Source organism: Triticum urartu, chromosome 5A (assembly GCF_056163025.1).
Source record: "Triticum urartu cultivar PI428250 chromosome 5A, HENAU_Tu73, whole genome shotgun sequence".
Taxonomy (NCBI): Eukaryota; Viridiplantae; Streptophyta; class Magnoliopsida; order Poales; family Poaceae; genus Triticum; species Triticum urartu.
The window spans coordinates 72,193,655-72,211,071 of NC_141877.1; the positions used below are offsets into that span (position 1 = coordinate 72,193,655).

Genomic DNA, 17,417 nt, shown 5'->3' on the forward strand with positions numbered 1-17,417 from the left:
CCCCTCCCTCTATACCGCAGCAACACGTATTTTACACCCCTTTCACAACGCGCTTTTCGCGCCCCAACTCTCCCTAGCCGCGTGACTAACGAGCTCCGAGCTAAAACATATCGCAAATGTCAAAAATATGATGACAGGCTTAATATATATCACGCACGTGCGTTCTGTTCCTCACGTACGTACAAAAATAATTAAAAAGGGAATGCAACACGAGGACTTCCCAGGAGGTCACCCATCCTAGTACTACTCTCGCCCAAGCACGCTTAACTTCGGAGTTCTGATGGGATCCGGTGCTTTAGTGCTGGTATGATCGCATCCAACATGTTACCACCGGCTTCATCCCTTATGCTTCCCACTCCCACGTCCGCTACAAAGACGGCTATACATTCTTACTACCATTACAACCGTCGCCTACTAATGGATAATGCCCTATACTACTTACTCTCTCGCTCAACTACGAAGACGAGTTTACCACTATTTCCACCCCTCCCTCTATACCGCAGCAACACGTATTTTACACCCCTTTCACAACGCGCTTTTCGCGCCCCAACTCTCCCTAGCCGCGTGACTAACGAGCTCCGAGCTAAAACATATCGCAAATGTCAAAAATATGATGACAGGCTTAATATATATCACGCACGTGCGTTCTGTTCCTCACGTACGTACAAACATAATTAAAAAGGGAATGCAACACGAGGACTTCCCAGGAGGTCACCCATCCTAGTACAACTCTCGCCCAAGCACGCTTAACTTCGGAGTTCTGATGGGATCCGGTGCTTTAGTGCTGGTATGATCGCATCCGACATGTCACCCCCGGCTTCATCCCTTATGCTTCCCACTCCCACGTCCGCTGCAAAGACGGCTATACATTCTTACTACCATTACAACCGTCGCCTACTAATGGATAATGCCCTATACTACTTACTCTCTCGCTCAACTACGAAGACGAGTTTACCACGATTTCCACCCCTCCCTCTATACCGCAGCAACACGTATTTTACACCCCTTTCACAACGCGCTTTTCGCGCCCCAACTCTCCCTAGCCGCGTGACTAACGAGCTCCGAGCTAAAACATATCGCAAATGTCAAAAATATGATGACAGGCTTAATATATATCACGCACGTGCGTTCTGTTCCTCACGTACGTACAAAAATAATTAAAAAGGGAATGCAACACGAGGACTTCCCAGGAGGTCACCCATCCTAGTACTACTCTCGCCCAAGCACGCTTAACTTCGGAGTTCTGATGGGATCCGGTGCTTTAGTGCTGGTATGATCGCATCCAACATGTTACCACCGGCTTCATCCCTTATGCTTCCCACTCCCACGTCCGCTACAAAGACGGCTATACATTCTTACTACCATTACAACCGTCGCCTACTAATGGATAATGCCCTATACTACTTACTCTCTCGCTCAACTACGAAGACGAGTTTACCACTATTTCCACCCCTCCCTCTATACCGCAGCAACACGTATTTTACACCCCTTTCACAACGCGCTTTTCGCGCCCCAACTCTCCCTAGCCGCGTGACTAACGAGCTCCGAGCTAAAACATATCGCAAATGTCAAAAATATGATGACAGGCTTAATATATATCACGCACGTGCGTTCTGTTCCTCACGTACGTACAAACATAATTAAAAAGGGAATGCAACACGAGGACTTCCCAGGAGGTCACCCATCCTAGTACAACTCTCGCCCAAGCACGCTTAACTTCGGAGTTCTGATGGGATCCGGTGCTTTAGTGCTGGTATGATCGCATCCGACATGTCACCCCCGGCTTCATCCCTTATGCTTCCCACTCCCACGTCCGCTGCAAAGACGGCTATACATTCTTACTACCATTACAACCGTCGCCTACTAATGGATAATGCCCTATACTACTTACTCTCTCGCTCAACTACGAAGACGAGTTTACCACGATTTCCACCCCTCCCTCTATACCGCAGCAACACGTATTTTACACCCCTTTCACAACGCGCTTTTCGCGCCCCAACTCTCCCTAGCCGCGTGACTAACGAGCTCCGAGCTAAAACATATCGCAAATGTCAAAAATATGATGACAGGCTTAATATATATCACGCACGTGCGTTCTGTTCCTCACGTACGTACAAAAATAATTAAAAAGGGAATGCAACACGAGGACTTCCCAGGAGGTCACCCATCCTAGTACTACTCTCGCCCAAGCACGCTTAACTTCGGAGTTCTGATGGGATCCGGTGCTTTAGTGCTGGTATGATCGCATCCGACATGTCACCCCCGGCTTCATCCCTTATGCTTCCCACTCCCACGTCCGCTGCAAAGACGGCTATACATTCTTACTACCATTACAACCGTCGCCTACTAATGGATAATGCCCTATACTACTTACTCTCTCGCTCAACTACGAAGACGAGTTTACCACGATTTCCACCCCTCCCTCTATACCGCAGCAACACGTATTTTACACCCCTTTCACAACGCGCTTTTCGCGCCCCAACTCTCCCTAGCCGCGTGACTAACGAGCTCCGAGCTAAAACATATCGCAAATGTCAAAAATATGATGACAGGCTTAATATATATCACGCACGTGCGTTCTGTTCCTCACGTACGTACAAAAATAATTAAAAAGGGAATGCAACACGAGGACTTCCCAGGAGGTCACCCATCCTAGTACTACTCTCGCCCAAGCACGCTTAACTTCGGAGTTCTGATGGGATCCGGTGCTTTAGTGCTGGTATGATCGCATCCGACATGTCACCCCCGGCTTCATCCCTTATGCTTCCCACTCCCACGTCCGCTGCAAAGACGGCTATACATTCTTACTACCATTACAACCGTCGCCTACTAATGGATAATGCCCTATACTACTTACTCTCTCGCTCAACTACGAAGACGAGTTTATCACGATTTCCACCCCTCCCTCTATACCGCAGCAACACGTATTTTACACCCCTTTCACAACGCGCTTTTCGCGCCCCAACTCTCCCTAGCCGCGTGACTAACGAGCTCCGAGCTAAAACATATCGCAAATGTCAAAAATATGATGACAGGCTTAATATATATCACGCACGTGCGTTCTGTTCCTCACGTACGTACAAAAATAATTAAAAAGGGAATGCAACACGAGGACTTCCCAGGAGGTCACCCATCCTAGTACTACTCTCGCCCAAGCACGCTTAACTTCGGAGTTCTGATGGGATCCGGTGCTTTAGTGCTGGTATGATCGCATCCGACATGTCACCCCCGGCTTCATCCCTTATGCTTCCCACTCCCACGTCCGCTGCAAAGACGGCTATACATTCTTACTACCATTACAACCGTCGCCTACTAATGGATAATGCCCTATACTACTTACTCTCTCTCTCAACTACGAAGACGAGTTTACCACGATTTCCACCCCTCCCTCTATACCGCAGCAACACGTATTTTACACCCCTTTCACAACGCGCTTTTCGCGCCCCAACTCTCCCTAGCCGCGTGACTAACGAGCTCCGAGCTAAAACATATCGCAAATGTCAAAAATATGATGACAGGCTTAATATATATCACGCACGTGCGTTCTGTTCCTCACGTACGTACAAAAATAATTAAAAAGGGAATGCAACACGAGGACTTCCCAGGAGGTCACCCATCCTAGTACTACTCTCGCCCAAGCACGCTTAACTTCGGAGTTCTGATGGGATCCGGTGCTTTAGTGCTGGTATGATCGCATCCGACATGTCACCCCCGGCTTCATCCCTTATGCTTCCCACTCCCACGTCCGCTGCAAAGACGGCTATACATTCTTACTACCATTACAACCGTCGCCTACTAATGGATAATGCCCTATACTACTTACTCTCTCTCTCAACTACGAAGACGAGTTTACCACGATTTCCACCCCTCCCTCTATACCGCAGCAACACGTATTTTACACCCCTTTCACAACGCGCTTTTCGCGCCCCAACTCTCCCTAGCCGCGTGACTAACGAGCTCCGAGCTAAAACATATCGCAAATGTCAAAAATATGATGACAGGCTTAATATATATCACGCACGTGCGTTCTGTTCCTCACGTACGTACAAAAATAATTAAAAAGGGAATGCAACACGAGGACTTCCCAGGAGGTCACCCATCCTAGTACAACTCTCGCCCAAGCACGCTTAACTTCGGAGTTCTGATGGGATCCGGTGCTTTAGTGCTGGTATGATCGCATCCGACATGTCACCCCCGGCTTCATCCCTTATGCTTCCCACTCCCACGTCCGCTGCAAAGACGGCTATACATTCTTACTACCATTACAACCGTCGCCTACTAATGGATAATGCCCTATACTACTTACTCTCTCGCTCAACTACGAAGACGAGTTTACCACGATTTCCACCCCTCCCTCTATACCGCAGCAACACGTATTTTACACCCCTTTCACAACGCGCTTTTCGCGCCCCAACTCTCCCTAGCCGCGTGACTAACGAGCTCCGAGCTAAAACATATCGCAAATGTCAAAAATATGATGACAGGCTTAATATATATCACGCACGTGCGTTCTGTTCCTCACGTACGTACAAAAATAATTAAAAAGGGAATGCAACACGAGGACTTCCCAGGAGGTCACCCATCCTAGTACTACTCTCGCCCAAGCACGCTTAACTTCGGAGTTCTGATGGGATCCGGTGCTTTAGTGCTGGTATGATCGCATCCGACATGTCACCCCCGGCTTCATCCCTTATGCTTCCCACTCCCACGTCCGCTGCAAAGACGGCTATACATTCTTACTACCATTACAACCGTCGCCTACTAATGGATAATGCCCTATACTACTTACTCTCTCGCTCAACTACGAAGACGAGTTTACCACTATTTTCACCCCTCCCTCTATACCGCAGCAACACGTATTTTACACCCCTTTCACAACGCGCTTTTCGCGCCCCAACTCTCCCTAGCCGCGTGACTAACGAGCTCCGAGCTAAAACATATCGCAAATGTCAAAAATATGATGACAGGCTTAATATATATCACGCACGTGCGTTCTGTTCCTCACGTACGTACAAAAATAATTAAAAAGGGAATGCAACACGAGGACTTCCCAGGAGGTCACCCATCCTAGTACTACTCTCGCCCAAGCACGCTTAACTTCGGAGTTCTGATGGGATCCGGTGCTTTAGTGCTGGTATGATCGCATCCGACATGTTACCACCGGCTTCATCCCTTATGCTTCCCACTCCCACGTCCGCTACAAAGACGGCTATACATTCTTACTACCATTACAACCGTCGCCTACTAATGGATAATGCCCTATACTACTTACTCTCTCGCTCAACTACGAAGACGAGTTTACCACTATTTCCACCCCTCCCTCTATACCGCAGCAACACGTATTTTACACCCCTTTCACAACGCGCTTTTCGCGCCCCAACTCTCCCTAGCCGCGTGACTAACGAGCTCCGAGCTAAAACATATCGCAAATGTCAAAAATATGATGACAGGCTTAATATATATCACGCACGTGCGTTCTGTTCCTCACGTACGTACAAAAATAATTAAAAAGGGAATGCAACACGAGGACTTCCCAGGAGGTCACCCATCCTAGTACTACTCTCGCCCAAGCACGCTTAACTTCGGAGTTCTGATGGGATCCGGTGCTTTAGTGCTGGTATGATCGCATCCGACATGTTACCACCGGCTTCATCCCTTATGCTTCCCACTCCCACGTCCGCTACAAAGACGGCTATACATTCTTACTACCATTACAACCGTCGCCTACTAATGGATAATGCCCTATACTACTTACTCTCTCGCTCAACTACGAAGACGAGTTTACCACTATTTGCACCCCTCCCTCTATACCGCAGCAACACGTATTTTACACCCCTTTCACAACGCGCTTTTCGCGCCCCAACTCTCCCTAGCCGCGTGACTAACGAGCTCCGAGCTAAAACATATCGCAAATGTCAAAAATATGATGACAGGCTTAATATATATCACGCACGTGCGTTCTGTTCCTCACGTACGTACAAAAATAATTAAAAAGGGAATGCAACACGAGGACTTCCCAGGAGGTCACCCATCCTAGTACTACTCTCGCCCAAGCACGCTTAACTTCGAAGTTCTGATGGGATCCGGTGCTTTAGTGCTGGTATGATCGCATCCGACATGTTACCACCGGCTTCATCCCTTATGCTTCCCACTCCCACGTCCGCTACAAAGACGGCTATACATTCTTACTACCATTACAACCGTCGCCTACTAATGGATAATGCCCTATACTACTTACTCTCTCGCTCAACTACGAAGACGAGTTTACCACTATTTGCACCCCTCCCTCTATACCGCAGCAACACGTATTTTACACCCCTTTCACAACGCGCTTTTCGCGCCCCAACTCTCCCTAGCCGCGTGACTAACGAGCTCCGAGCTAAAACATATCGCAAATGTCAAAAATATGATGACAGGCTTAATATATATCACGCACGTGCGTTCTGTTCCTCACGTACGTACAAAAATAATTAAAAAGGGAATGCAACACGAGGACTTCCCAGGAGGTCACCCATCCTAGTACTACTCTCGCCCAAGCACGCTTAACTTCGGAGTTCTGATGGGATCCGGTGCTTTAGTGCTGGTATGATCGCATCCGACATGTCACCCCCGGCTTCATCCCTTATGCTTCCCACTCCCACGTCCGCTACAAAGACGGCTATACATTCTTACTACCATTACAACCGTCGCCTACTAATGGATAATGCCCTATACTACTTACTCTCTCGCTCAACTACGAAGACGAGTTTACCACTATTTCCACCCCTCCCTCTATACCGCAGCAACACGTATTTTACACCCCTTTCACAACGCGCTTTTCGCGCCCCAACTCTCCCTAGCCGTGTGACTAACGAGCTCCGAGCTAAAACATATCGCAAATGTCAAAAATATGATGACAGGCTTAATATATATCACGCACGTGCGTTCTGTTCCTCACGTACGTACAAAAATAATTAAAAAGGGAATGCAACACGAGGACTTCCCAGGAGGTCACCCATCCTAGTACTACTCTCGCCCAAGCACGCTTAACTTCGGAGTTCTGATGGGATCCGGTGCTTTAGTGCTGGTATGATCGCATCCGACATGTCACCCCCGGCTTCATCCCTTATGCTTCCCACTCCCACGTCCGCTGCAAAGACGGCTATACATTCTTACTACCATTACAACCGTCGCCTACTAATGGATAATGCCCTATACTACTTACTCTCTCGCTCAACTACGAAGACGAGTTTACCACGATTTCCACCCCTCCCTCTATACCGCAGCAACACGTATTTTACACCCCTTTCACAACGCGCTTTTCGCGCCCCAACTCTCCCTAGCCGCGTGACTAACGAGCTCCGAGCTAAAACATATCGCAAATGTCAAAAATATGATGACAGGCTTAATATATATCACGCACGTGCGTTCTGTTCCTCACGTACGTACAAAAATAATTAAAAAGGGAATGCAACACGAGGACTTCCCAGGAGGTCACCCATCCGAGTACTACTCTCGCCCAAGCACGCTTAACTTCGGAGTTCTGATGGGATCCGGTGCTTTAGTGCTGGTATGATCGCATCCGACATGTCACCCCCGGCTTCATCCCTTATGCTTCCCACTCCCACGTCCGCTGCAAAGACGGCTATACATTCTTACTACCATTACAACCGTCGCCTACTAATGGATAATGCCCTATACTACTTACTCTCTCGCTCAACTACGAAGACGAGTTTACCACGATTTCCACCCCTCCCTCTATACCGCAGCAACACGTATTTTACACCCCTTTCACAACGCGCTTTTCGCGCCCCAACTCTCCCTAGCCGCGTGACTAACGAGCTCCGAGCTAAAACATATCGCAAATGTCAAAAATATGATGACAGGCTTAATATATATCACGCACGTGCGTTCTGTTCCTCACGTACGTACAAAAATAATTAAAAAGGGAATGCAACACGAGGACTTCCCAGGAGGTCACCCATCCTAGTACTACTCTCGCCCAAGCACGCTTAACTTCGGAGTTCTGATGGGATCCGGTGCTTTAGTGCTGGTATGATCGCATCCGACATGTCACCCCCGGCTTCATCCCTTATGCTTCCCACTCCCACGTCCGCTGCAAAGACGGCTATACATTCTTACTACCATTACAACCGTCGCCTACTAATGGATAATGCCCTATACTACTTACTCTCTCGCTCAACTACGAAGACGAGTTTACCACTATTTCCACCCCTCCCTCTATACCGCAGCAACACGTATTTTACACCCCTTTCACAACGCGCTTTTCGCGCCCCAACTCTCCCTAGCCGCGTGACTAACGAGCTCCGAGCTAAAACATATCGCAAATGTCAAAAATATGATGACAGGCTTAATATATATCACGCACGTGCGTTCTGTTCCTCACGTACGTACAAAAATAATTAAAAAGGGAATGCAACACGAGGACTTCCCAGGAGGTCACCCATCCTAGTACTACTCTCGCCCAAGCACGCTTAACTTCGGAGTTCTGATGGGATCCGGTGCTTTAGTGCTGGTATGATCGCATCCGACATGTCACCCCCGGCTTCATCCCTTATGCTTCCCACTCCCACGTCCGCTGCAAAGACGGCTATACATTCTTACTACCATTACAACCGTCGCCTACTAATGGATAATGCCCTATACTACTTACTCTCTCGCTCAACTACGAAGACGAGTTTACCACGATTTCCACCCCTCCCTCTATACCGCAGCAACACGTATTTTACACCCCTTTCACAACGCGCTTTTCGCGCCCCAACTCTCCCTAGCCGCGTGACTAACGAGCTCCGAGCTAAAACATATCGCAAATGTCAAAAATATGATGACAGGCTTAATATATATCACGCACGTGCGTTCTGTTCCTCACGTACGTACAAAAATAATTAAAAAGGGAATGCAACACGAGGACTTCCCAGGAGGTCACCCATCCTAGTACTACTCTCGCCCAAGCACGCTTAACTTCGGAGTTCTGATGGGATCCGGTGCTTTAGTGCTGGTATGATCGCATCCGACATGTCACCCCCGGCTTCATCCCTTATGCTTCCCACTCCCACGTCCGCTGCAAAGACGGCTATACATTCTTACTACCATTACAACCGTCGCCTACTAATGGATAATGCCCTATACTACTTACTCTCTCGCTCAACTACGAAGACGAGTTTACCACTATTTCCACCCCTCCCTCTATACCGCAGCAACACGTATTTTACACCCCTTTCACAACGCGCTTTTCGCGCCCCAACTCTCCCTAGCCGCGTGACTAACGAGCTCCGAGCTAAAACATATCGCAAATGTCAAAAATATGATGACAGGCTTAATATATATCACGCACGTGCGTTCTGTTCCTCACGTACGTACAAAAATAATTAAAAAGGGAATGCAACACGAGGACTTCCCCCGGCTTTAGTGCTGGTATGATCGCATCCGACATGTCACCCCCGGCTTCATCCCTTATGCTTCCCACTCCCACGTCCGCTGCAAAGACGGCTATACATTCTTACTACCATTACAACCGTCGCCTACTAATGGATAATGCCCTATACTACTTACTCTCTCGCTCAACTACGAAGACGAGTTTACCACGATTTCCACCCCTCCCTCTATACCGCAGCAACACGTATTTTACACCCCTTTCACAACGCGCTTTTCGCGCCCCAACTCTCCCTAGCCGCGTGACTAACGAGCTCCGAGCTAAAACATATCGCAAATGTCAAAAATATGATGACAGGCTTAATATATATCACGCACGTGCGTTCTGTTCCTCACGTACGTACAAAAATAATTAAAAAGGGAATGCAACACGAGGACTTCCCAGGAGGTCACCCATCCTAGTACTACTCTCGCCCAAGCACGCTTAACTTCGGAGTTCTGATGGGATCCGGTGCTTTAGTGCTGGTATGATCGCATCCGACATGTCACCCCCGGCTTCATCCCTTATGCTTCCCACTCCCACGTCCGCTGCAAAGACGGCTATACATTCTTACTACCATTACAACCGTCGCCTACTAATGGATAATGCCCTATACTACTTACTCTCTCGCTCAACTACGAAGACGAGTTTACCACTATTTCCACCCCTCCCTCTATACCGCAGCAACACGTATTTTACACCCCTTTCACAACGCGCTTTTCGCGCCCCAACTCTCCCTAGCCGCGTGACTAACGAGCTCCGAGCTAAAACATATCGCAAATGTCAAAAATATGATGACAGGCTTAATATATATCACGCACGTGCGTTCTGTTCCTCACGTACGTACAAAAATAATTAAAAAGGGAATGCAACACGAGGACTTCCCAGGAGGTCACCCATCCTAGTACTACTCTCGCCCAAGCACGCTTAACTTCGGAGTTCTGATGGGATCCGGTGCTTTAGTGCTGGTATGATCGCATCCGACATGTCACCCCCGGCTTCATCCCTTATGCTTCCCACTCCCACGTCCGCTGCAAAGACGGCTATACATTCTTACTACCATTACAACCGTCGCCTACTAATGGATAATGCCCTATACTACTTACTCTCTCGCTCAACTACGAAGACGAGTTTACCACTATTTCCACCCCTCCCTCTATACCGCAGCAACACGTATTTTACACCCCTTTCACAACGCGCTTTTCGCGCCCCAACTCTCCCTAGCCGCGTGACTAACGAGCTCCGAGCTAAAACATATCGCAAATGTCAAAAATATGATGACAGGCTTAATATATATCACGCACGTGCGTTCTGTTCCTCACGTACGTACAAAAATAATTAAAAAGGGAATGCAACACGAGGACTTCCCAGGAGGTCACCCATCCTAGTACTACTCTCGCCCAAGCACGCTTAACTTCGGAGTTCTGATGGGATCCGGTGCTTTAGTGCTGGTATGATCGCATCCGACATGTCACCCCCGGCTTCATCCCTTATGCTTCCCACTCCCACGTCCGCTGCAAAGACGGCTATACATTCTTACTACCATTACAACCGTCGCCTACTAATGGATAATGCCCTATACTACTTACTCTCTCGCTCAACTACGAAGACGAGTTTACCACTATTTCCACCCCTCCCTCTATACCGCAGCAACACGTATTTTACACCCCTTTCACAACGCGCTTTTCGCGCCCCAACTCTCCCTAGCCGCGTGACTAACGAGCTCCGAGCTAAAACATATCGCAAATGTCAAAAATATGATGACAGGCTTAATATATATCACGCACGTGCGTTCTGTTCCTCACGTACGTACAAAAATAATTAAAAAGGGAATGCAACACGAGGACTTCCCAGGAGGTCACCCATCCTAGTACTACTCTCGCCCAAGCACGCTTAACTTCGGAGTTCTGATGGGATCCGGTGCTTTAGTGCTGGTATGATCGCATCCGACATGTCACCCCCGGCTTCATCCCTTATGCTTCCCACTCCCACGTCCGCTGCAAAGACGGCTATACATTCTTACTACCATTACAACCGTCGCCTACTAATGGATAATGCCCTATACTACTTACTCTCTCGCTCAACTACGAAGACGAGTTTACCACTATTTCCACCCCTCCCTCTATACCGCAGCAACACGTATTTTACACCCCTTTCACAACGCGCTTTTCGCGCCCCAACTCTCCCTAGCCGCGTGACTAACGAGCTCCGAGCTAAAACATATCGCAAATGTCAAAAATATGATGACAGGCTTAATATATATCACGCACGTGCGTTCTGTTCCTCACGTACGTACAAAAATAATTAAAAAGGGAATGCAACACGAGGACTTCCCAGGAGGTCACCCATCCTAGTACTACTCTCGCCCAAGCACGCTTAACTTCGGAGTTCTGATGGGATCCGGTGCTTTAGTGCTGGTATGATCGCATCCGACATGTCACCCCCGGCTTCATCCCTTATGCTTCCCACTCCCACGTCCGCTGCAAAGACGGCTATACATTCTTACTACCATTACAACCGTCGCCTACTAATGGATAATGCCCTATACTACTTACTCTCTCGCTCAACTACGAAGACGAGTTTACCACTATTTCCACCCCTCCCTCTATACCGCAGCAACACGTATTTTACACCCCTTTCACAACGCGCTTTTCGCGCCCCAACTCTCCCTAGCCGCGTGACTAACGAGCTCCGAGCTAAAACATATCGCAAATGTCAAAAATATGATGACAGGCTTAATATATATCACGCACGTGCGTTCTGTTCCTCACGTACGTACAAAAATAATTAAAAAGGGAATGCAACACGAGGACTTCCCAGGAGGTCACCCATCCTAGTACTACTCTCGCCCAAGCACGCTTAACTTCGGAGTTCTGATGGGATCCGGTGCTTTAGTGCTGGTATGATCGCATCCGACATGTCACCCCCGGCTTCATCCCTTATGCTTCCCACTCCCACGTCCGCTGCAAAGACGGCTATACATTCTTACTACCATTACAACCGTCGCCTACTAATGGATAATGCCCTATACTACTTACTCTCTCGCTCAACTACGAAGACGAGTTTACCACTATTTCCACCCCTCCCTCTATACCGCAGCAACACGTATTTTACACCCCTTTCACAACGCGCTTTTCGCGCCCCAACTCTCCCTAGCCGCGTGACTAACGAGCTCCGAGCTAAAACATATCGCAAATGTCAAAAATATGATGACAGGCTTAATATATATCACGCACGTGCGTTCTGTTCCTCACGTACGTACAAAAATAATTAAAAAGGGAATGCAACACGAGGACTTCCCAGGAGGTCACCCATCCTAGTACTACTCTCGCCCAAGCACGCTTAACTTCGGAGTTCTGATGGGATCCGGTGCTTTAGTGCTGGTATGATCGCATCCGACATGTCACCCCCGGCTTCATCCCTTATGCTTCCCACTCCCACGTCCGCTGCAAAGACGGCTATACATTCTTACTACCATTACAACCGTCGCCTACTAATGGATAATGCCCTATACTACTTACTCTCTCGCTCAACTACGAAGACGAGTTTACCACTATTTCCACCCCTCCCTCTATACCGCAGCAACACGTATTTTACACCCCTTTCACAACGCGCTTTTCGCGCCCCAACTCTCCCTAGCCGCGTGACTAACGAGCTCCGAGCTAAAACATATCGCAAATGTCAAAAATATGATGACAGGCTTAATATATATCACGCACGTGCGTTCTGTTCCTCACGTACGTACAAAAATAATTAAAAAGGGAATGCAACACGAGGACTTCCCAGGAGGTCACCCATCCTAGTACTACTCTCGCCCAAGCACGCTTAACTTCGGAGTTCTGATGGGATCCGGTGCTTTAGTGCTGGTATGATCGCATCCGACATGTCACCCCCGGCTTCATCCCTTATGCTTCCCACTCCCACGTCCGCTGCAAAGACGGCTATACATTCTTACTACCATTACAACCGTCGCCTACTAATGGATAATGCCCTATACTACTTACTCTCTCGCTCAACTACGAAGACGAGTTTACCACTATTTCCACCCCTCCCTCTATACCGCAGCAACACGTATTTTACACCCCTTTCACAACGCGCTTTTCGCGCCCCAACTCTCCCTAGCCGCGTGACTAACGAGCTCCGAGCTAAAACATATCGCAAATGTCAAAAATATGATGACAGGCTTAATATATATCACGCACGTGCGTTCTGTTCCTCACGTACGTACAAAAATAATTAAAAAGGGAATGCAACACGAGGACTTCCCAGGAGGTCACCCATCCTAGTACTACTCTCGCCCAAGCACGCTTAACTTCGGAGTTCTGATGGGATCCGGTGCTTTAGTGCTGGTATGATCGCATCCGACATGTCACCCCCGGCTTCATCCCTTATGCTTCCCACTCCCACGTCCGCTGCAAAGACGGCTATACATTCTTACTACCATTACAACCGTCGCCTACTAATGGATAATGCCCTATACTACTTACTCTCTCGCTCAACTACGAAGACGAGTTTACCACTATTTCCACCCCTCCCTCTATACCGCAGCAACACGTATTTTACACCCCTTTCACAACGCGCTTTTCGCGCCCCAACTCTCCCTAGCCGCGTGACTAACGAGCTCCGAGCTAAAACATATCGCAAATGTCAAAAATATGATGACAGGCTTAATATATATCACGCACGTGCGTTCTGTTCCTCACGTACGTACAAAAATAATTAAAAAGGGAATGCAACACGAGGACTTCCCAGGAGGTCACCCATCCTAGTACTACTCTCGCCCAAGCACGCTTAACTTCGGAGTTCTGATGGAATCCGGTGCTTTAGTGCTGGTATGATCGCATCCGACATGTCACCCCCGGCTTCATCCCTTATGCTTCCCACTCCCACGTCCGCTGCAAAGACGGCTATACATTCTTACTACCATTACAACCGTCGCCTACTAATGGATAATGCCCTATACTACTTACTCTCTCGCTCAACTACGAAGACGAGTTTACCACTATTTCCACCCCTCCCTCTATACCGCAGCAACACGTATTTTACACCCCTTTCACAACGCGCTTTTCGCGCCCCAACTCTCCCTAGCCGCGTGACTAACGAGCTCCGAGCTAAAACATATCGCAAATGTCAAAAATATGATGACAGGCTTAATATATATCACGCACGTGCGTTCTGTTCCTCACGTACGTACAAAAATAATTAAAAAGGGAATGCAACACGAGGACTTCCCAGGAGGTCACCCATCCTAGTACTACTCTCGCCCAAGCACGCTTAACTTCGGAGTTCTGATGGGATCCGGTGCTTTAGTGCTGGTATGATCGCATCCGACATGTCACCCCCGGCTTCATCCCTTATGCTTCCCACTCCCACGTCCGCTGCAAAGACGGCTATACATTCTTACTACCATTACAACCGTCGCCTACTAATGGATAATGCCCTATACTACTTACTCTCTCGCTCAACTACGAAGACGAGTTTACCACTATTTCCACCCCTCCCTCTATACCGCAGCAACACGTATTTTACACCCCTTTCACAACGCGCTTTTCGCGCCCCAACTCTCCCTAGCCGCGTGACTAACGAGCTCCGAGCTAAAACATATCGCAAATGTCAAAAATATGATGACAGGCTTAATATATATCACGCACGTGCGTTCTGTTCCTCACGTACGTACAAAAATAATTAAAAAGGGAATGCAACACGAGGACTTCCCAGGAGGTCACCCATCCTAGTACTACTCTCGCCCAAGCACGCTTAACTTCGGAGTTCTGATGGGATCCGGTGCTTTAGTGCTGGTATGATCGCATCCGACATGTCACCCCCGGCTTCATCCCTTATGCTTCCCACTCCCACGTCCGCTGCAAAGACGGCTATACATTCTTACTACCATTACAACCGTCGCCTACTAATGGATAATGCCCTATACTACTTACTCTCTCGCTCAACTACGAAGACGAGTTTACCACTATTTCCACCCCTCCCTCTATACCGCAGCAACACGTATTTTACACCCCTTTCACAACGCGCTTTTCGCGCCCCAACTCTCCCTAGCCGCGTGACTAACGAGCTCCGAGCTAAAACATATCGCAAATGTCAAAAATATGATGACAGGCTTAATATATATCACGCACGTGCGTTCTGTTCCTCACGTACGTACAAAAATAATTAAAAAGGGAATGCAACACGAGGACTTCCCAGGAGGTCACCCATCCTAGTACTACTCTCGCCCAAGCACGCTTAACTTCGGAGTTCTGATGGGATCCGGTGCTTTAGTGCTGGTATGATCGCATCCGACATGTCACCCCCGGCTTCATCCCTTATGCTTCCCACTCCCACGTCCGCTGCAAAGACGGCTATACATTCTTACTACCATTACAACCGTCGCCTACTAATGGATAATGCCCTATACTACTTACTCTCTCGCTCAACTACGAAGACGAGTTTACCACTATTTCCACCCCTCCCTCTATACCGCAGCAACACGTATTTTACACCCCTTTCACAACGCGCTTTTCGCGCCCCAACTCTCCCTAGCCGCGTGACTAACGAGCTCCGAGCTAAAACATATCGCAAATGTCAAAAATATGATGACAGGCTTAATATATATCACGCACGTGCGTTCTGTTCCTCACGTACGTACAAAAATAATTAAAAAGGGAATGCAACACGAGGACTTCCCAGGAGGTCACCCATCCTAGTACTACTCTCGCCCAAGCACGCTTAACTTCGGAGTTCTGATGGGATCCGGTGCTTTAGTGCTGGTATGATCGCATCCGACATGTCACCCCCGGCTTCATCCCTTATGCTTCCCACTCCCACGTCCGCTGCAAAGACGGCTATACATTCTTACTACCATTACAACCGTCGCCTACTAATGGATAATGCCCTATACTACTTACTCTCTCGCTCAACTACGAAGACGAGTTTACCACTATTTCCACCCCTCCCTCTATACCGCAGCAACACGTATTTTACACCCCTTTCACAACGCGCTTTTCGCGCCCCAACTCTCCCTAGCCGCGTGACTAACGAGCTCCGAGCTAAAACATATCGCAAATGTCAAAAATATGATGACAGGCTTAATATATATCACGCACGTGCGTTCTGTTCCTCACGTACGTACAAAAATAATTAAAAAGGGAATGCAACACGAGGACTTCCCAGGAGGTCACCCATCCTAGTACTACTCTCGCCCAAGCACGCTTAACTTCGGAGTTCTGATGGGATCCGGTGCTTTAGTGCTGGTATGATCGCATCCGACATGTCACCCCCGGCTTCATCCCTTATGCTTCCCACTCCCACGTCCGCTGCAAAGACGGCTATACATTCTTACTACCATTACAACCGTCGCCTACTAATGGATAATGCCCTATACTACTTACTCTCTCGCTCAACTACGAAGACGAGTTTACCACTATTTCCACCCCTCCCTCTATACCGCAGCAACACGTATTTTACACCCCTTTCACAACGCGCTTTTCGCGCCCCAACTCTCCCTAGCCGCGTGACTAACGAGCTCCGAGCTAAAACATATCGCAAATGTCAAAAATATGATGACAGGCTTAATATATATCACGCACGTGCGTTCTGTTCCTCACGTACGTACAAAAATAATTAAAAAGGGAATGCAACACGAGGACTTCCCAGGAGGTCACCCATCCTAGTACTACTCTCGCCCAAGCACGCTTAACTTCGGAGTTCTGATGGGATCCGGTGCTTTAGTGCTGGTATGATCGCATCCGACATGTCACCCCCGGCTTCATCCCTTATGCTTCCCACTCCCACGTACGCTGCAAAGACGGCTATACATTCTTACTACCATTACAACCGTCGCCTACTAATGGATAATGCCCTATACTACTTACTCTCTCGCTCAACTACGAAGACGAGTTTACCACTATTTCCACCCCTCCCTCTATACCGCAGCAACACGTATTTTACACCCCTTTCACAACGCGCTTTTCGCGCCCCAAATCTCCCTAGCCGCGTGACTAACGAGCTC

The 17,417-nt window shown here is 48.4% G+C and overlaps 35 non-coding genes across 35 annotated transcripts; all 35 read right to left on the reverse strand.

The window, feature by feature from the left end:
* Positions 1-199: 199 nt before the first annotated feature.
* On the reverse strand, positions 200-318 carry LOC147969680 (5S ribosomal RNA). Its single transcript, XR_015605162.1, has one exon. It is a non-coding gene; the product is annotated as a 5S ribosomal RNA (ribosomal RNA).
* A 364-nt stretch (positions 319-682) lies between these two features.
* Positions 683-801, reverse strand: LOC147969681 (5S ribosomal RNA). Its single transcript, XR_015605910.1, has one exon. It is a non-coding gene; the product is annotated as a 5S ribosomal RNA (ribosomal RNA).
* A 364-nt stretch (positions 802-1,165) lies between these two features.
* LOC147969682 (5S ribosomal RNA) lies at positions 1,166-1,284 on the reverse strand. Its single transcript, XR_015605163.1, has one exon. It is a non-coding gene; the product is annotated as a 5S ribosomal RNA (ribosomal RNA).
* Positions 1,285-1,648: 364 nt separating this feature from the next.
* On the reverse strand, positions 1,649-1,767 carry LOC147969683 (5S ribosomal RNA). Its single transcript, XR_015605911.1, has one exon. It is a non-coding gene; the product is annotated as a 5S ribosomal RNA (ribosomal RNA).
* A 364-nt stretch (positions 1,768-2,131) lies between these two features.
* On the reverse strand, positions 2,132-2,250 carry LOC147969684 (5S ribosomal RNA). The gene has a single exon (XR_015605164.1). It is a non-coding gene; the product is annotated as a 5S ribosomal RNA (ribosomal RNA).
* Positions 2,251-2,614: 364 nt separating this feature from the next.
* LOC147969685 (5S ribosomal RNA) lies at positions 2,615-2,733 on the reverse strand. The gene has a single exon (XR_015605165.1). It is a non-coding gene; the product is annotated as a 5S ribosomal RNA (ribosomal RNA).
* A 364-nt stretch (positions 2,734-3,097) lies between these two features.
* Positions 3,098-3,216, reverse strand: LOC147969686 (5S ribosomal RNA). Its single transcript, XR_015605166.1, has one exon. It is a non-coding gene; the product is annotated as a 5S ribosomal RNA (ribosomal RNA).
* A 364-nt stretch (positions 3,217-3,580) lies between these two features.
* LOC147969687 (5S ribosomal RNA) lies at positions 3,581-3,699 on the reverse strand. The gene has a single exon (XR_015605167.1). It is a non-coding gene; the product is annotated as a 5S ribosomal RNA (ribosomal RNA).
* Positions 3,700-4,063: 364 nt separating this feature from the next.
* LOC147969688 (5S ribosomal RNA) lies at positions 4,064-4,182 on the reverse strand. Its single transcript, XR_015605912.1, has one exon. It is a non-coding gene; the product is annotated as a 5S ribosomal RNA (ribosomal RNA).
* A 364-nt stretch (positions 4,183-4,546) lies between these two features.
* Positions 4,547-4,665, reverse strand: LOC147969689 (5S ribosomal RNA). The gene has a single exon (XR_015605168.1). It is a non-coding gene; the product is annotated as a 5S ribosomal RNA (ribosomal RNA).
* A 364-nt stretch (positions 4,666-5,029) lies between these two features.
* On the reverse strand, positions 5,030-5,148 carry LOC147969690 (5S ribosomal RNA). The gene has a single exon (XR_015605169.1). It is a non-coding gene; the product is annotated as a 5S ribosomal RNA (ribosomal RNA).
* Positions 5,149-5,512: 364 nt separating this feature from the next.
* LOC147969691 (5S ribosomal RNA) lies at positions 5,513-5,631 on the reverse strand. The gene has a single exon (XR_015605170.1). It is a non-coding gene; the product is annotated as a 5S ribosomal RNA (ribosomal RNA).
* Positions 5,632-5,995: 364 nt separating this feature from the next.
* Positions 5,996-6,114, reverse strand: LOC147969692 (5S ribosomal RNA). Its single transcript, XR_015606100.1, has one exon. It is a non-coding gene; the product is annotated as a 5S ribosomal RNA (ribosomal RNA).
* A 364-nt stretch (positions 6,115-6,478) lies between these two features.
* LOC147969693 (5S ribosomal RNA) lies at positions 6,479-6,597 on the reverse strand. The gene has a single exon (XR_015605172.1). It is a non-coding gene; the product is annotated as a 5S ribosomal RNA (ribosomal RNA).
* A 364-nt stretch (positions 6,598-6,961) lies between these two features.
* On the reverse strand, positions 6,962-7,080 carry LOC147969694 (5S ribosomal RNA). The gene has a single exon (XR_015605173.1). It is a non-coding gene; the product is annotated as a 5S ribosomal RNA (ribosomal RNA).
* A 364-nt stretch (positions 7,081-7,444) lies between these two features.
* Positions 7,445-7,563, reverse strand: LOC147969695 (5S ribosomal RNA). The gene has a single exon (XR_015605787.1). It is a non-coding gene; the product is annotated as a 5S ribosomal RNA (ribosomal RNA).
* A 364-nt stretch (positions 7,564-7,927) lies between these two features.
* LOC147969696 (5S ribosomal RNA) lies at positions 7,928-8,046 on the reverse strand. Its single transcript, XR_015605174.1, has one exon. It is a non-coding gene; the product is annotated as a 5S ribosomal RNA (ribosomal RNA).
* A 364-nt stretch (positions 8,047-8,410) lies between these two features.
* LOC147969697 (5S ribosomal RNA) lies at positions 8,411-8,529 on the reverse strand. The gene has a single exon (XR_015605175.1). It is a non-coding gene; the product is annotated as a 5S ribosomal RNA (ribosomal RNA).
* Positions 8,530-8,893: 364 nt separating this feature from the next.
* Positions 8,894-9,012, reverse strand: LOC147969698 (5S ribosomal RNA). Its single transcript, XR_015605176.1, has one exon. It is a non-coding gene; the product is annotated as a 5S ribosomal RNA (ribosomal RNA).
* A 780-nt stretch (positions 9,013-9,792) lies between these two features.
* On the reverse strand, positions 9,793-9,911 carry LOC147969699 (5S ribosomal RNA). The gene has a single exon (XR_015605177.1). It is a non-coding gene; the product is annotated as a 5S ribosomal RNA (ribosomal RNA).
* Positions 9,912-10,275: 364 nt separating this feature from the next.
* Positions 10,276-10,394, reverse strand: LOC147969700 (5S ribosomal RNA). The gene has a single exon (XR_015605178.1). It is a non-coding gene; the product is annotated as a 5S ribosomal RNA (ribosomal RNA).
* A 364-nt stretch (positions 10,395-10,758) lies between these two features.
* Positions 10,759-10,877, reverse strand: LOC147969701 (5S ribosomal RNA). The gene has a single exon (XR_015605179.1). It is a non-coding gene; the product is annotated as a 5S ribosomal RNA (ribosomal RNA).
* Positions 10,878-11,241: 364 nt separating this feature from the next.
* On the reverse strand, positions 11,242-11,360 carry LOC147969702 (5S ribosomal RNA). Its single transcript, XR_015605180.1, has one exon. It is a non-coding gene; the product is annotated as a 5S ribosomal RNA (ribosomal RNA).
* Positions 11,361-11,724: 364 nt separating this feature from the next.
* LOC147969703 (5S ribosomal RNA) lies at positions 11,725-11,843 on the reverse strand. The gene has a single exon (XR_015605181.1). It is a non-coding gene; the product is annotated as a 5S ribosomal RNA (ribosomal RNA).
* Positions 11,844-12,207: 364 nt separating this feature from the next.
* LOC147969704 (5S ribosomal RNA) lies at positions 12,208-12,326 on the reverse strand. The gene has a single exon (XR_015605183.1). It is a non-coding gene; the product is annotated as a 5S ribosomal RNA (ribosomal RNA).
* Positions 12,327-12,690: 364 nt separating this feature from the next.
* LOC147969705 (5S ribosomal RNA) lies at positions 12,691-12,809 on the reverse strand. Its single transcript, XR_015605184.1, has one exon. It is a non-coding gene; the product is annotated as a 5S ribosomal RNA (ribosomal RNA).
* Positions 12,810-13,173: 364 nt separating this feature from the next.
* Positions 13,174-13,292, reverse strand: LOC147969706 (5S ribosomal RNA). Its single transcript, XR_015605185.1, has one exon. It is a non-coding gene; the product is annotated as a 5S ribosomal RNA (ribosomal RNA).
* A 364-nt stretch (positions 13,293-13,656) lies between these two features.
* Positions 13,657-13,775, reverse strand: LOC147969707 (5S ribosomal RNA). Its single transcript, XR_015605186.1, has one exon. It is a non-coding gene; the product is annotated as a 5S ribosomal RNA (ribosomal RNA).
* A 364-nt stretch (positions 13,776-14,139) lies between these two features.
* Positions 14,140-14,258, reverse strand: LOC147969708 (5S ribosomal RNA). The gene has a single exon (XR_015606012.1). It is a non-coding gene; the product is annotated as a 5S ribosomal RNA (ribosomal RNA).
* Positions 14,259-14,622: 364 nt separating this feature from the next.
* On the reverse strand, positions 14,623-14,741 carry LOC147969709 (5S ribosomal RNA). The gene has a single exon (XR_015605187.1). It is a non-coding gene; the product is annotated as a 5S ribosomal RNA (ribosomal RNA).
* A 364-nt stretch (positions 14,742-15,105) lies between these two features.
* Positions 15,106-15,224, reverse strand: LOC147969710 (5S ribosomal RNA). Its single transcript, XR_015605188.1, has one exon. It is a non-coding gene; the product is annotated as a 5S ribosomal RNA (ribosomal RNA).
* Positions 15,225-15,588: 364 nt separating this feature from the next.
* Positions 15,589-15,707, reverse strand: LOC147969711 (5S ribosomal RNA). The gene has a single exon (XR_015605189.1). It is a non-coding gene; the product is annotated as a 5S ribosomal RNA (ribosomal RNA).
* A 364-nt stretch (positions 15,708-16,071) lies between these two features.
* Positions 16,072-16,190, reverse strand: LOC147969712 (5S ribosomal RNA). The gene has a single exon (XR_015605190.1). It is a non-coding gene; the product is annotated as a 5S ribosomal RNA (ribosomal RNA).
* A 364-nt stretch (positions 16,191-16,554) lies between these two features.
* Positions 16,555-16,673, reverse strand: LOC147969713 (5S ribosomal RNA). Its single transcript, XR_015605191.1, has one exon. It is a non-coding gene; the product is annotated as a 5S ribosomal RNA (ribosomal RNA).
* A 364-nt stretch (positions 16,674-17,037) lies between these two features.
* LOC147969714 (5S ribosomal RNA) lies at positions 17,038-17,156 on the reverse strand. Its single transcript, XR_015605192.1, has one exon. It is a non-coding gene; the product is annotated as a 5S ribosomal RNA (ribosomal RNA).
* Positions 17,157-17,417: the final 261 nt, after the last annotated feature.